The sequence below is a fragment of the Colossoma macropomum genome, unplaced genomic scaffold (genome assembly GCF_904425465.1).
Source record: "Colossoma macropomum unplaced genomic scaffold, Colossoma_macropomum, whole genome shotgun sequence".
NCBI lineage: Eukaryota > Metazoa > Chordata > Actinopteri > Characiformes > Serrasalmidae > Colossoma > Colossoma macropomum.
In genome coordinates, this window is record NW_023494803.1 from 23060114 (window position 1) to 23078284 (window position 18171).

Genomic DNA, 18171 nt, shown 5'->3' on the forward strand with positions numbered 1-18171 from the left:
TTGGGCAAATAAGACAAGTGCTATAACTCACGATTAACTACACAAAAGAATGTGTGTGTGTGTGTGTGTGTGTGTGTGTGTTTGATTCAGTCAGTGTCAGTGAGTGACACTGAAGTATGAAGGCCATCTCTCAGTAGCTTCAGCGAGTGTTTATCTTTCCTCCTGCTTTTGCCTCCCCTCTTAGGCTTCAGAGGTCTGTTCTCTTCTCCAGCAGCCCCCTATGCACATACATACAGAAACACATGGGAGGACATTTGCCCTCCAGCTCCCTCCACTGACTGATTAGAGCAAATGAGTATGATTCACTCAGTGGAGTGGAAATTTGCTCATACACAATTTCAGAAGCACGAAAGTACACTGTGTGACTTGCAGAAGACTTTCAGTTTTCTCTGGGCTTAACCGCCAACTCCATTTCACCTGAAGAATTTTACACTGCATGTTTATGAGCTGGAATTCACCTGCAGCATCGCTGACAATCACTGCAACTTTTTTTCATGTGTTTTTTCTCTGCTCAACATCCTCATTCTCCTGCAGTTGTGTCACAGGTTACCAGGCATTGGAGTACTTTGAGTGTCAGGAAGCAGCAGTGATGTTCTTTTTGGTACCTTAACTCGCTCAACAACATTCTCTTCTCTTATTACTGCTTTAAAGCCATTAAGAACCATACCTGAGCTTAATGGCATCCAAGCCATTAACAGCCTATGTGCACGAAATCCAGCAAGCACACGTGAGTGATGCTGTCGTTTTTGGATGTGAAGCACTTCACGAACCTGTATTGTAACTTTAGTGAAATCAAGTAGAAGTAAGTTATAACACTGAAGTGGAGCTTCTTAGTACATCCAGCATCTATCAGCACAAGAGGTCAAAAAGCAAGAGAGGGAGCAACAGCAAAGCAGTCCATGGTCAAAACAAAATGAGTTAATCACACACACATTTATTTTAGGAAATGTGCTGGAGCCTATCCCAGCTGTCATTGGGAGGAAGGCAGGATACACAATGGACAGGTCGCCAGTCCATCGCAGGGCAGACAGACAGACATATACATTCACACTCACAATCACACCTAGGGGCAATGTAGCATATCCACTTGGCCTGACTGCATGTGTTTGGACTGTGGGAGGAAACTGGAGTACCTGGAGGAAACCCACGCAGACACGGGGAGAACATGCAAACTCCACACAGAAAGGAACCTGGTCGCCCGACCGGGAATTGAACCCAGGCCCTTCTTGCTGTGAGGCGACCGCACTAATGATTTAATCAGAAAAAGAGAAATATTAACTCAGTGTAATTAGCTAAGATGGAGCTGAGTAAAGGTAGATTACTCTCCTCATCAATATAATGGAATATATCTTTTGTAAAGAGTACAAATCCATTAAAAACCTTTCTTAACCGGTTTTCCCAGTAGCCATAAAATGCTATTTTATCTGTGCATTTTTTTCCTTCAGTAATGTTGTTGGAATATATCTTGATGGAAATGTATACGATTTACAAAGCTGGAAGTAAACTGGATTTTCGTCTTTGTAGGTGAGCAAACAAGTCAACATTTATAAAAGTGTTTTTACTTTGTGTTTTCATTACAATGCCTTTTTTTTGCATATTTTAAAATATATCTTAAAGAAAACATTTTTATCATAGCAGTTGTTCTTGTATCCCTCTCATTTCACCCTTCAGTTCTTTGCTAGCTGCTCAACACTGGGTCACAACATTTGACACACAGAGAACCAACTGTGTCCTAGTTAATCTGACAGCAGAGTAAGGGGAAAAAAACATTTATTTGATTATATTCACTAAAATATCTGATTCCACTAGTGCAATGGCCACTTGAGATCCAGAAGAAAGAGGCACAGTACATGTACTGAAGAAATGTAGGCTAACTACTTACTACCCATATTTCCCACCTGCATATTTAACACCAGTCCTGCAGTGAAATGGAATAACACTTTATTTTTCACCATCACCAACATGTAAATGCAGCATTACCCTTCTCAAATGTTTCTCCTGATTATGAGAACTTATGCTAGTTCCTATGGCATAGGCTACTACTTACCTAGCTAGCGAGTGTAGCATTTAACTCTGGTAGTGACAAGTAACCAATGCATTAATACTGTATTTTAAAGTGGAAAAAAGAGAAAATTGCAGTGTTCTAAAATTCACCCTAGACATCTATGCCTAGAGCTGTTAAGAGCAGGTCTGTGATTAATTAGCCTATACCCACTGTGGTATGCTGTCAGTCATAATAGTAGCTAGGCAGTTAAATGTGACATAAGCAACTATGTATTGTGTTTAAAAAATGTTTTTCCTCCACTGGTTTGGTAATGGGCCCATACTTGTCTAGATCTAGCTACAGTGAAATGGGCTAGTTGGTGGTTCTCATTCTCACTACCGCAATGATGCTGCTGCCAGTGCAGTGAAAGTAACACGGGAAACGTTCACTTTATCAGAGTAATGACACTCCAGCTAGTCTATAGAGACCACAGGCAAGAGAGCATGAGAGGGGTATTTCACAAAGCAGGATTTTTCATTTGCCTAGATAACTTAAGCTAAAATCAAGCTTGTCCAATACGAGAAGAGCAATATTATCTCTAGAATCAGATGTAATTTGTTTGCTTAAATGTCGTTCTTTCACTCAGCACTTTCTGAGTTCGTGCCCCAGGATCTGTAGCTGTACCAGCTCTGCTTAGGGCTGGGAGTAATGAGTTTGTTCAGCACTGTGTGTGCTCCAGACACACTCCTCTGCGCCTGGACGTGAGTCACCAGCCCCTCACTCACTCACTCAGTGACCCAGCACCCTGCTCCTCGTTCTGTTTGTGCTCTTGAGGCCTGTGAGCTGTTACTGCAGCTATGAAGAGAAGTTAACTCCATATGTGCTGGTTTGGTTCTCGCTGAGCTTTTCTGGAGGTTTCATGTACCACACATGGAGCACAAGTGCCACCTGGTGGAAAGAACCAGAGAAAGAACCAGACTTCAACAGCAAACAACTGAGTGCAAAAAAGCCAAGAACATGCTTGTCAGGCTAAGAATATTGTCCAAAGTTCATTCGCATAGGCTGTTTTAGTGAATGAAGCATCGCTGATGTTAACAGTTGACATGGGACTTTTAACGACCTATGTGCATAAATTTCTTACAGAGGTACTCATGTTATGTCAATGGTGGTAATATTAAGCTATCAGGTTTTTAATTTAAATGAAATGAGTGATCAAGTGGTATGGCAAAGGGGAAAAATCAGGAGAAATATCACATGCGGGGGGAAATAAATTGACTTTTAAATAAATAATAGTTAAATGTTTTGCCGAATAATACAATTGCAAAATAAACAGATATAGTAATTCCAGTGTAACAATACATTTCAGGGCATCAGTAACAGTTACAATGCATTTGTAACCTTTTTTTAATGTAACAACTTAAATCACATTCAGTGTAGGCTTTTTCAGCTATGTTAAAGGGCACCCCTGGAAATCTAGGGGCTCCTATGCTTTAAATGTCTAATTACGCCCAGACTGCTCTGACTGGCCAGTTGAATCCTGCCATCTGACTGACTGTTTGAATACTACAACCTAAGTGTCTGCTCCATTATTGCACTCTGATTGGCTAGTACAGTCATACCATTTGATTGGCTACACAGTTTATAAGCTCTGATATGTTAGTTGAATCCTGCTATCTGATTGGCAGCTTGAACCCTACCCCTGACCGGATGTTTGAATTCTGTGCCCTGATTGTCTAGTTGAATCCTGCCATCTGACTGGCAACTTAAAACCCTCATTTATGCAGTCCAGTTAAACTCTTTTGATTTGCTCACTTTCTTCACTTAAGCTTAACCTGGTTCACACATACTGTGTGACGATTTAGGGATATTATCCATGTGATCATATTGTAGGAGGACATTGGAACACCTGGAAGAAACCCACACATGCCTGTGGTGAGAATATTGAACCGGAGTCCCCAACCCTGACAGGATAGCCCCTAGAACACTCTGCTCCAATTATACTGCTCAGGTCCCCAGCCCTCCAAAATGTCACTGGAAGTGAGCTGCTTAGGCACAAGAGGACCATTTGAGAGAAGCTCTTTATTCACCTTCATTCATTTTGGGCTGATTTCAGTTGAAAAATAAAGCCACACCTGAACCATTTTGATCACCTAATGGCCCTATCTGCTTCTAGAGAGAATGAACTGTCTGTCATTTGATCTACAGGCCTGTCCATGCTTTTATTAGTTTCCAAATAAATGTTTATCCATGACAGTACAGAAAATTATGTAATAAAGCAAAGACTGTAATATTTAAAGAAGAAGCTGTTCAATAATACAAAGCACACCACGTGGCAATACAATAATTACAATAAATTACTTTATTTAAAATTGTTATTATTATTTATTTGTTTATTTTATGATGAGTATTACAACAAATGTTCGCTGAGGCTGTTTGTTTCCACTCATCTTTCTTCATGCTCTATTGTTCATATCTCTGTTCTGCAGTATGTTTTACACAAACAGCTAATAATGAAAGTTGTAACAATTTTTTTTTTCATTATGTGTTAAAAAATGTGCTGCCGTTCTGAATGGTTGCAATGATTTATGTTCAGTTCAACACATTCACAAAACTTTGCTGGGCAGCTCCTACAAGCAGTATGATTATTTGCACCACACACTTTAGATTTGTGTCATTAACATGCCTACACAGTCACACGTGTTCCCATCCCTCCAAAAGCAAAAGCCATCTGAAGTTGATTGTATTTTTCAGAATTATTACAAGATTGTACAGTAATTTGTTTTGCTATCTTATGAATAGTCAATCCCTTTCATTAGTTTTAGTGTAGTTATAGAGCTGGGCGATATGGCCAAAAATGTTATCACGATAAACAAAATTTATATTGTTCGATATCGATACATATCGCGATAAATGTCAAATCATCATTTCTTTCAAGTTTGAAGGCTGATTTTTGCTCCTGGGTGGTTAATTGCTGTTTTAAACTATCCTTTATGGTCGGAACACAACAAACACTCGCCAAACAGTGGAACATTTCACAAATCTGTCATGGGAGAGTGGGAGAAAGTGTCTGGTGAGCTGTTTTTACCAGCTGGAAAAGCATGGCTATTTTGTAATAGTCATAATTTAAGAAAGAAAACAGATTATTTTTAGCTGGTGACGAGCGCTCGGCTACCCCGTTACAAATGATATCACAGTATTCAGACACCAGCTAGCGACGACTGGATATTCAGTTGTAGTAGTTTAAGGGGTGAACCGCAAAATATCAACACCAGACAAACGGAGTCCTCCTTTTAGGTATGTTTAAACTGAAAGCGGTGCTTTGTGTCATGTTTGATCTACAGTATCATTAATTCGCCGTGTCGTGCAGTGACGAAGCGCTGCTTTAAGTTAGCCAGCTGCTAAAAACAGCTAGCCTGGAAAGCTAGCGCTCTCCCGCTTTCCAATGCCTCACAGCTTCCTCAGTTTACTTTTGTTTACATCAGGGCCGTAACTGCATGAACCCACTTCTTTTTTTCACTTTCGTTGCTTGGGAATGCACTCATACTTAAATATGACTGTCCGAGCGCTGTAACAGCGCTGTAGTTGTGAGGATTGTGATTTGACGCTGCTAAAGCTGGTTAGGATGAACAGAAAGAGGTGAGTTCGCTGTAGGACAGTACAGTTACTCCACTGACCTCGTCACTCACACTCGGTCACAGGAGATCAGATCGCCGGTCGCTCCACTCAAACAGGGAATGTATAACTCCGCGTTTCAGCCGTTGCTAAAGACTCATCTTACTCGTGGCCCCCTCCCTCTCTAATCATGTAGAAAAACTCGGAAGTGCTCCCTCTCCTGGTGACAGCACAGTAGTGTCGCTTTCCTTGCAGTAGAAAACGCCACCAAGGCTTTCGCTGAACGTGGGAGTGTGAAAACGGTGTATTATATCGAACATTTATCGAACATGTCGTATCGCTCTATCGAGGAAAAGTTATATCGCGATAATTATCATTATCGTTTTATCGCCCAGCCCTATGTAGTTACATTTTATTCTCTATGTGGTAGCTTTGTTATCTGATGAGCACTGCTATTGGGAGTATTTAGTGACTGATTTAGCATAATTTTGGAGCAGGTTTCCTGCAACTGATCTTTGTGGAAAAAGTCAGAGCTCCCAGCGTGTGGGGATTTCTTGTTATTCTTGTTATCCAAACTCATGAGATGAATAGCCAAATTGTTGTTGCTGTTTAGACCTTATCTCTTTTTCTTAAATTACTTTTTCAGTTACACTCATTGGCCTTTAATCCTGATGTATGATTTTTCTTTACCTTCAACACTGATCTACTCCTCCATCTCTCTCTCTCTCTCTTTCTCCCTCTCTCTCTGGCTGATGCAGCAGCTGTGGGGCAGATGTGGAGACAGTTCCTCTTGAGACTGAGTTTGGCATTCCCTGTTTGCTCAAAAGAAAAGCCCCCTCCCTGCCCCGTCAACCAAGAACCCTTTAGCTCCGAGTCATGCTAGCCCGTTAGCAGTTTATCAAATTACTTATCAAATTACTTACTATTGCTTAAGGCGGCTTTACTGTAAGTATGCATCATTGGAATGCTTCCGTTTGAAATTGGTTCCATTAGAAAGGATTCGGGGGCCATTTGCACGGTGGCTCTGATTTCAGGGAGATAAACTGCTGAACTGGCTTGTTTAAAATGTTCATGTCCTCTCAGCAAGCAGAGTGCACTGGGCTCCCACATTAGTCTCGCCTGCTGGAGTACTGATAACCTGATCTAAATATGAATGGGTGGAGTCAGCACATTTACAAAAGTGTACAAAAATGAGAATGAGACAACTAAAACATAAAAAACAGCTGTGTCACCTGTGTCAGCTGTGTTATCTTGGTGAATGCACACTTTTTAACATGCAATATAGTAAACAGACTAAGCAAGCATGCAAGTCTATTAATAATAGACTTATTACAATAAGATACAGGCATAATAGCATAGTGGTGTATGCGAGTTTTCATGAGCACTTCCAGGGAAATTCAAGAGCACTTCCAGGGAAAGTGAATCAGTGAAGACTGCGGACACCATATCTTGAAAAATGTAAAAATGAATGCAATGAAGTAAGAAAAAACTACGTACAATTGTTTTGTTAGCATAAAATTGCCAACTTTTTTCGGTATATTTTACATGAACATTCAGCTTCATGTTCATCAATGTGTCTTCTTTGGTATGTAGAGCAGTTCTACCTAAATATTGATTTGACAGTTTTCCTTTCCAACCTGTTATAAGCAAATATACATTTTTTTGCCCAAAGGTGGTTTAAACATCTGAAAGGTTTGAGAGCTGATATCAGAGGATAGGATGTGGGGTTTGAAATTATTGTCAATGGAGTACTGTTACAAATTTGGTCACAAATATACATACATTCATACAGTGATATTTTCCTTGAAAGCGGCCTGTTTAGTCAGTAGTATGTGAAAGTGTTTCAAAACAACTATGAAAATATGCACAGTCAGGTTAAAAAGAATTTCATGCAAACCGATACACATTTAATAGTCCATGTATGAGACAAAAATATTTTCAGAATATCATAATATGGATCAGGGGATATTGACAAAACCATTGAACCACAGACCCCCACACAAACACACACACACATCTGCTTTCCCAAGTTGGAGGCCATTGCTTTGGTATTCCCTCTGGAGAACAAACAGAACTGAATCAGGGACTTAAATAAATCCTCTGTATGGCTAGTCTAGGATTAGCTTCCAAAAAGCACTGTAATGATGAGATTTTCTTAGCCTTTAGAGAGAGCTTTAGTATGTTCATTACACTAGCTTCAGTATGATGATATATAATAATATGACACTTTTTATATTGCACAGTGTGTTATAGGCATAAATACAGCGTAAATTTCTTTGGCGCCACCTTGTGGTCTTTTTTTGTTAACATGATCATTTTACATGCTTTTACACACTAGTTTCTCTTTTACACACACACACCACACACATGCAAGAATGCATTTTTGTCAAGGAACGGAATTTGTTTTTTTTTTCTTGGGCAGACACCAAAATCCAGGATGATCCAGGAAAATCCTGGATGGTTGGCAACCCTAGTACGGATAAAAGCTGGGTTTCAACATGGCTATATGACATCATTTTTCTATTTTATAGATACAATTATCTAAATGTCATACAATGTCTGAAAATACTAAAGCCTGTTGACTCATGACTCACCATGGTTTGAGGCAAGTGTGATGATTGAGACATGCAGTTAGCACAATGCTAATTGATGCTCATAGCTTTCATTACTTGTTAGCTACATTAAACTTGTAGCTCCAGTACAAAAGTAAAGAAGTGAAGTTCAGATACCAAACGTGTCTACGTGATTACAATCAGGAGTAAGAGAAAATTGTGTAAATCTTTCTGGCGAACTATTTTTTTATCTTTTCGAGACTGAAGCTGGACTAAAGTGAAGATGGACTGAAGGGGCAGTGTGTGATGGAATCAGTGAGGACTAAATGTGGACGTCTGGACGTCTGTTGCTGAAGAATGTTGTGTATAGCAGAGTCGTGTAGTGAGGTCGCCATGTGAGTGAAAACAGACTGTTTATGGCACATTCAGACATTTATTAGGCCTGTAATATTCTTTCTCTGTTTCTGTCTGTCTGTCTGTCTCTCTCTCTCTCTCTCTCTCTCTCTCTCTCTCTCTCTCTCTCTCCCTTTTCTTTCTGTCTCTCTCTCCCTTTTTCACTCCTTTCACAGGCACAAATACATGTACATACACTCAGAGCAGACTTGTTTTTAGCTCTACACTCTATAAAGTGTACTGTTTTTCCTCTCCTCCCCCAGTGCTCATTCCATCTGCCTGGGTCTGCTAAAGCCATCACCCTGCTCCCTTCATCCCTCCCTTCTCTCTCTCTCTCTCCTTCTCTCTGTCTCTCCTTTCTCCTTTGCCTATTCTTTTTGTCATTAATACATTGTAGTATAAAGTTAACCCCTCAAACTGCAGACTTATTATTCATTTATTTATCTCAGTCTGTATTATTCAGTAATGACTATACAATACTTGGTAGCTACAATAAAACTAATACATAAGTTATAAATGAAGTAATATAAGATATGTAATAAGTATGAAGTGTGGGCCTGCATTCAGACTTTTGGTGTTCAAAGTGTTAATAGAGTCGAATCACTTCAGTAACTTGATAAAATGACATCATCTCACCTACAGTGTACCTGTGTGCTCCTCTCTCAGTGCCGCAGGGGATGAAGGAGATAGCTTGTCCTGATAGTGGAGAACGAAGAGCAGTATGTGAAGAGGCTGCTCCACTTTGGCTTCCTGCTCTTCAGTGTTAAACAGCTGAACAGTGGACACTGACAGGCCAGTATCGAGAGGCATCAGCACACGATCTGATGTAGGACGAAGAAGGAGCAACAGCAGCTGAAGGGAGCAAGTTGAGGTAAGAATCAGCAGTTTAGCTGCATCAATTCACACTGAAGTTATAAGTTTTTTAGCCCAGACTGCTTTTTGAATGAGGAACAATACAGGGCAGCCAGTCTGAATCTATGTAATTATTGACATCAGGGGTGTCCAATCTTAGCCACAAAGGGCCAATGTGGCTGCAGTGTGCTTAAGTAAGTTCTATAATCTTTCTGGAGCCACAGATGTCCTCAGTTCTAAACTTATATTTAGAGTCTTACTGAAGAAGGTTATTGTTGCTGTCATAAGAAAAACAAGCACTAAACAAATACAACATATTCCTAATATTAATGTAGGTTAATGTAACAAGATTTTATTTAGTATTTATGGACCATTTCTATTGATCCATTGATCATGAAATATATACACAATGTAAGGGGCAGCTTTACATTACATATACATTTGTGAAAACTGAACTTTTACTAATTTTGAAATGGTGTAAAAATTAAAACAAGGAAAAAAAATATTTTCATATGACAACATGTGTATCCAAAGACAGAGGAAATGCACAAACCATTTCAACCTATAGATTCATTAGCATAATCACTAAAGGGCACCTCTGCTGTAGTGTCTCTCTCAAATAAACACTAAGCTGTAGCTCTGTCAACTTCTCCTCTCCTCTGCTCTGACTGAGACCCCCCCTGCCCCCCTCCACAAACCCCACCCCGCCCCCCTCCACAAACCCCACCCCCCTGGCTGCTTATTCCTTTAGCATGCTGGAACATAAACACATGCGTGTGTCCACAGACAGATCTCATCTGTCCTCAGCAGCTATGTCAAGCGCTGATGTGTTTTGTCTGAGAGAAACAGCATGATGGACAGTGAGGGGATGTGTGTGTGTGCAGTTCTTCCTCAGCTCCTCTGTCTCTTCTCTCACTCTGCAAACAAAAGCACTGTTTGGTTTAGTCAACCACCGTCCCTCAGATGTGGAGCTGTCCTGCTTTTTTGTGATGACATTTGAAATGAGGGGTGAGTGAGTGATTGAGTATGTGTGTATGTGTGCGTATGAGTGTGTGTGTATGTGGGGCTGTGAACGTGGCAGGTTACACAGACGTGGCCAGGAAGTTGAATAGTTTTGACATAGGGGGAGCAATTGAGTGATAGAGAGCATCTATGTGTGTGAGTATGTGTGTGTGTGGGTGTGTGGGTATTTATTAGTTTATTTTTATTCATTTTCAGGTTACAAATGTCTTATGTTTGTGTTTATTGATTTCCAGGATAAAAATGATTTTGTACATATTTCAGTTGTTTAAAACTGAAAGGGCAAAACCATTTCTTTTAGTTACAAATACAACTAGTACAACTAATCAGTCCTTTATTAAATTTAGTTAGATGCGCTGGCATATTCTTCTATCAAAGATTTAATTTTTTTCTTAAGCAATATACTTAATAAATAATAAAATAATACAAGTTTTACTGTATTCACATGTCATTGTTTTACTGTAGTCACGTCATTGTAGTCAGATCAAAACCTCATATCCCAATATTTTACTATTATCAATCGATCAATCAATAAATCAACCCTTTTTAAAACTAAGACTACTCTGAGAGTGATCCACAGTGATGGGTGATGAACAATAACCAGCAAACAAAGAACAGAGAACAAAGGATTAAAATGATTAATAAACAAAAATAAAAAGCATATCAAAAACATATCAAAGTAAAATAAAATGTAAAAATAGGAAGAAGCTAGTTTTAAAAAGTGTTATTTATTAATATCACTGCTGTCGGGACAAAATCTCATATCTCCATTTTCGTTTTTCGGTTTTTGACATAATTTGAAAATGCCTGTTGCTTTTTACATTGTTTGTAAATTTCATGATGAATGGACCAAAAAAATGGCCAAAAATTACAGGGGAAATAAATCTGGTTCCATTGACTTACACTGAAAGCAAAGTATGTTTTTTCCTTCTCCTGTAAAGTTTTCATTTTGGAGATATAAGGTTTTGTTCTGACAACAGCGATATATTTATTACATGATCTGAAAGCAGCTGCTGCCCTTGAGTGATGATTTCATGAGGAATTGACCATAGAAAATGTCCAAAATTACTTGGAAAAAGATTAACATTTTGAAAACATCAGAAGAAAAAAGGTTGAAAAAAAAGAAGAACACAGGTTGGTTCCTGACTGCACTCCTTGGTGCACTCCAGCCACTGTGTAGATTTGTTTAATTCATTCAACAGCACACATCTTCTAAGCCGCTCTACCTTCTGTGTCGTGGGGGGAGCTGGAACCTATCCCAGTGGTCATTGGGTGGAAGGCAGGAAACACCCTGGACAGGTCATTCAGCAGGACACGTAATTTAATATAATGAAGGATTGATTTGCTGAAGGAGGTATTGGATGGTAGCTGTAAATACTGAGTTTCATTGATGAGTGGATGGCGTAATGTTTATTTGTATTTATTCCACTTTATCAGTGTTTTTGAACAAATAGTTGCTTACTATTCATAGTACATTATTGGTCAGCCATGTCCTGAAATTGTATAAAAACAAATCTGTGTGTGTGTATGTGTGTGTTGGGTTCTGGCTTGGACACCTTCAGTCAGTCACTAAACAGCAAATCCACAAGATTTAAGGGAGCATTGTAGCTGAGCCTTGTGCATTTATACTATAATTTTCAGAGGATCCAAAGCTTAAGGAGATAGACTGACACACAGACGCAGTCATACACTCACACACACGCTCGCACACACCACTGCAGGGACAATAGCAGAGCCGGTAAAGTACAGTGGGAGCTGCAGAAATGAGGGGCTTGAGAGAAGGCGATAAACAACCATCAATCTTGCGGCCTGTGATTTAAGGATCACCGTCTAGCCGCACTAACAGTCTTCATCCACACACTTCGGTCGTGCGCTGGGCCTTATCTGATCCAGCATGAGTTTCCATTACTTTAAACTCTAAAACCTCAGCCGGGCCTGCTCCAGCACTTGCTCTCCAGCAGACTCTCAGTGGAGACAGTGCGTCCCCCCTGGAAGCACACACTACAGCTGAGTCAGCCCATAGTGAACTCCCTGCGCGTGTGGTAACGATCATGTGGCCATAGTCATTCCTCCCTGAATGTCAGTTGACCGTTCATAGCCTCAGCTGACCTTCACCTCTGGCTGAGGCCTTCACCTATCACACTGCACACAGAGGCCAGGTAGAATAGACCTGTGATAAAGTAATAAACTACTTGTTAACACATAAATACTTAATGTGATAACAAATAGTTTACCTGGTGCGCAACTGTTTGAGGGTTTAGAATCGAATCGTTTTTAATAAAATAAATAATTTGGTTACAGATAATGAGTACGAAAATGAAAATCTGAAAAAATATATTTAAAAAAAAAGACAAATTTGATGTGTCCAGAATGATGAACAGAGCTGTAGATTGTTTTAAAACAACTGGGAAAGCTGTAGAGCATCAACAGTGAAGTCATAATAAAATTAATATTCAAAATATCTCGTTTCAAAAGTGATGATCAAATCTTGAGGTAGACAAATTGATCAAAAATAATTCTAAATACATAATCACAGTATTTTGTTCATTTTATAGTTTCTTGTTGTTCCCAAAATACTTGAAATATTGAGTAAAACATCTAAAAACACCTCATGATGTGTTGTGCTGTTACATTTAAATCTTCGTTGTATTGCAGCATAACAATGTGACACAAAAAATGATCAAAGGTCTTCTCATTCAGGAAATCTGGCCTTTTTGCAACATACAGCACATTCCTAATTCAGCCAGTACAGAGTGATGCATAAAAACCCTTCTGTGTTATCGATGTAGCCTTTTATACCGGTAGTAGCATGCACAAACTTTACCTTCACTTTAGTTTTAGCCACTTGCCACTGTAAAATCATGTATAAAAAGTAATGGGTTTCTTGGGGCATGAAGATTGGTTGGTGGGACACTGCCCCATTAGATGACCCTCTGATACCAGGCCTGCCCATAAATATCAAACTCCTCAGAGTGATCTAGAATCGGTCTTTTTGCATAACTGAACAGAATTATGTGAATTGGTAAGACCTGATATTAGACCTACTTTGAGACTAGGGGTGCGGGAAAAACTCGATTCTTAGATGCATCGCGATGCGGACGTGAACGATTCTGAATCGATTCACAAATGTCAAAAATCGATTTTCTAAATATTTAATTTATAACGTAACGTTGACGGAACGCAAAAGATGGAATTTGGAAGTGGGAAAGTGCAGCGCCCGGACAGTCTGTGGCGGCACATAACAAAAACACTACTGGATGAGTGAGAAATCCGACCGGCTCCCTCTGCATTAAAGCCAGGTTAGATCAGGAGTCACAACACAAATGTTAATAAGAGCCGTTTTGTCCTTTCAACAAAGTCAAACCACCTTGGGAGCCGCAACATTTAATGTCCAGTATGTGTAAATGTCGTAGTATGGGCTAAAAATATAAACGAGAGCGCAGATTTACTTTGCTGTACTTTAAGCTTCAGCTATAGCCGCTTTCCTCCCATCTCCGCCAGAAAACCTTTCTTCTAAAATGTCTCAGCATCCGGCTGTTTTACGAAGCTGAGGTCGCTTCTCATTCGCCAGCTTCTCGTTCTAATTTTCCCGTTTCACCTTAAATTCTGCATTCTGCATAAATTCGGCGCCGAATGTAACTGCGGCACCATTTAAGGTGGAATGGGAAAATTCGAAAGAGAAGCGAGTTCATTTTCGCAGCTTTTTTTAACTCTCGTTGCAGATTTAACCAACCGCGCTGCTTATAAATGCGAATAAGTCCTCCAGATGCAAATGTTCGTCTTAATCTCTGTTTTTTTCGTTCGCTGCTAGCGAGGCCAGACCTCGGGGCTGTGTGACCTGCTGTCTGCTGTCTGTTCTCAGTCGTTGAGAACCAGGGCTTTCGCGCTATGCTGCACACTTTGGAGCCGAGATTCAGCGTCCAGTCTCTTTATGGATCATTACAAATACTTTGCTTTAAATCCTCAGACAGTAGGAAGATAGAGATCCTGTATAGAGAAAAAAGATAATCGTTTTATAATCGCATCGCAGCCCTCTGAATCGTAATCGAATCGAATCGTGAGGTGCCAAAAGATTCCCACCCCTATTTGAGACTCTTAAAAATTGGCCAATTTTTACAATGTAGCCTTTTCTGACCCTGCTTACAAGGCCACTCATCCTGTTCCACTACAACAGCTCTGAGTAAAAGAGGCTCATTTCTTCAACAAATTAGAAATGTTGAAACATTACCTCAGTGGCTCCAACAGGAAATTCACAAACCATGTCCGCCCTCCGCACAGCATGTAAACACCATCCAGCTTAAGTTCTCTACCACTGACTGACTGCTCTCCTGCAGTTACTGAAGAACGTTTTATAATTAGATGTCATTTTATATGCCGTTTCATGTTCATCTCCGTCATCTCCATAGTCTGTTCCATTGCTTACTAGGCAACATTTAATTATAAGAAAAGAATAGAAAATGATTCACATTGTTACCATTTCAGTCTATGTTGTGGGAAGTCTCGTGATCGCCTCAGCTTGACACGCCACTTATTTTCTGGTTTGTTTTCTCCCCCTCTTTTTACTTAATGGAGTTTCCATCATGTTCCACCCTCTGTGGTTCCAGCGAGGCTGGCCAAATGGCAATAAAATGCTCAGAGGACATCACAGAGAGAAAGTGAGAGAGAGAGAGAGAGAGAGAAAGCAAGAGTGGGAACCTGTTTGTTGACCTGCATCATGCCTCTAAGAGTAGATTGGATCTGTGTAGAAGAGAACGGACTGATTCTCACTCTTAGAGCTCCTCTATACACATAGCACACTGTAATCTACCATTACGTTCTCTGTCTCTGTGCAGTTTGTCTGAGCAGCAGTGGAACAGGCAATGCAGACCAACTGCGTCGGCCTGTCAAGAGTTGTTTTGACTGAGAGCAATGGAGCACTCTTTCTCCCTTACTCTCTTACTCAATACCATGCAGACGCCAGGGATGAAGCAGTTAGAGCACAGAGAACAAGGCCACATCACTCCACTGACAAGTACAGGAAAATACATTCGGACTAGAAGGCTCATGAATGCTGTATGTCACTGTTTTTTAAACATTTTACCAACGAACCCATATTTGTTAAATGAGACTTAAACATATCAATTGGCTTCTCATTGTTTACTTGATTTGTTTATATAGCACTGCAAAAATTCTAGGCACCTGAGAAATTTTAGCTGATACATTATGTATATAGTGCAGTGAAGTGCAGTGAAAAAAATACAAAATGCGTTTGTTCAAAATTACTATTTTAATTATTTAAGGAGCGAAGAGATCCAAGTTGTTGCATGCTCCTTAGCAGCAATAACGGCAACCAGCAATTTCCCATAATTTGATATTTTCAGTTCACGCTGTTATGGAATCCACTCTTCTTTGCAGAACTGCTTTAATTCAGACATATTTTTTTTTCAAGCATGAACTGCCTGTTCAAGGCCCAGCCACAGCACCTCTATTGGGTTCAAAACAGGACCTTGGCCATTCATTAAATAACATTATTATTATTTTTTTTTTTTCAGCCATTCAGATGTGGATTTGCTTTTCTGCTTTGAATCAGTGTCGTTCTGTATAACCTGATTATGTTTCAGCTTCTGCTCATGGACAGATGAACAGACACTTTCCTTAAGAATTATCTGATCCAGAACAGAATTCCTGGTTCCATGCAAGTTGTCCAGGTCTCAAGGCAGCATGGCAGCATGATGTTTCCAGTGTGAAATGCATAAAAAGAGACCAGGATATAAAGGGGCCTATCCACACTTCTGACTGGTCTGTCCGTATGACATTATCCTAAAACACTGAGGGATTGTGTTTTGTTTTTGTGTGATTGTGTTTCCAGGTGTTTTCTTTTTTTTTTTTCGCAAATTTGAGTTGAGTCCTGATGTTTCTTTTGGTTAGCAGTGATTTCTGCCTTCCTTGCACTTCCATGAATTCCATTTTGGCCAGTCTCTTTCTTACTGTGGAATCATGTGCACTGAACCTTCGGTGATTTCCTGGATGATTTGCCTTTGCCTTTTGGGATAATATTTTGTGGACTAATAAGTCAAAGTTAGTGCTAACACCGCATTCCACCATAGGACTACCATACCAACAGTCAAACATGGTGGTGGTAGTGTGATGGTCTGGGGCTGCTTTGCTTCTCCAGGATGCAGGAAGGAAGACTTGTCATAAATGATGGAGCCATGAATTCTGCTCTCTATCAGGAAATCCTGAAGGAGAATTTAAACCTGTCAGTTTGTGATCTAAAGCTCAAGTGCAGTTGGGTTATGCAGCAGGATAGTGGTCCAAAGCAGACAAGCAAGCCAACCTCTCAGTGGCTCAAAAGAAACAAATTTAACGTTTTGAAGTGGCCAAGTCCTGACCTAAATTCTATTGAGATGCTCTGCTTGAGATGCAAGACCATAAAGTGGCAGTTCATGCTCAAAAACCCTCCAATGTAGCTGAATTAAAACAATTGTGCAAAGAAGAGTGGGCAAAATACCTCCCTGGCGATGTAAAAGACTCATTGCAAGTTGCTGCAAAAAATTTACTGAAATTGTTACTACCAGTGGTGGCACAAGCAGTCATTAGGTTTAGAGGGGCAGTTACTTTTTCACATAGGTGATATAGGTTTATCTTTAATAAATGGAACGATTGTTTTAAAGCTGTGTTTTGTGTGCACAAAATCAAAGAATATATACAGCTTACACAGAACACAAAGTATAGCCAGATGCTTTTTGTTTTTTTCTAAACTACCCCGACCCACAAGAAGGTTTTGACCCCAGGTTTGAAAACCAGAGCTATATTAGAATCTATAACATTATAGAACTGGAACATGAAATATTCATACATCAGCATCATCAGCTATTGAAAACATAACATCATATAAATTACTGTAGTCAGGGCTGCATATGTTCTTGCATTCTGCAAAAAAAAGCTTAATGTAATTCTTGTTTTATTCCTTAGCTGCACGCTCCAACTGAGCATTCCACTGAAGAAATGTTGTGAGGAGGCGTCCTGCAGAATGACAGAACTGCCAAAGTGCCCCTGTGCTGTACAGAAGGGTGCGGCTGACAATGACCTCACCACTCCACATTTTATACAGCAAGAGAAAGGCCTGTAAAGCCAGCACAAACAGCCTTACCCGAGTGAGAGAGAGAGAAAGAGAGAGAGAGAGAGAGAGAGAGAAAAAGACGCCCTACTTATCTTCCAAACAGCTGCAGGCTTTCAGAGAGTTAAATCTGTGAACTTTATTTACTTGGGTGTTGCCCTGTGAGGCCACAGTGCACTGTTAGGAAACCCACAGATGGGATACTGGAAGTGTAATAGCTGATAATGACATCAGATGGCACAAGAAGGATAGTAGTAGCTCTTTCTAAGTATCTCAGCATAAGAAAAGTTAACAGCAGCAGGTATGCAGTTAGACAGATTATATGAACAGCATGCAAATGATGCGGTGGCCATTTACCTCCGTTATGTCCAGTGTAATGTCAGTAAATTAGGAGAAAGTTTTTTTGTCTAAAAAAACACAATAAATAAGTAATTAGATTTTGTGTGGAAGCTCATTAATGTTAATAACACTTATTGGTAAAACAGAGTCCCTCACAAACCTGCTTTAATTGTACCCTCACAAACTTTTTATTGCTCAATAATGAGTCATGATCACTTATAATAGTGAACTTTCACACTATGATTTAACAGCATGAAACTGTGTGCATTGGCTAAGCGTGAAAAGCTAGTTCTTTAAAAAAGAGCTCTCACTCTCAATGT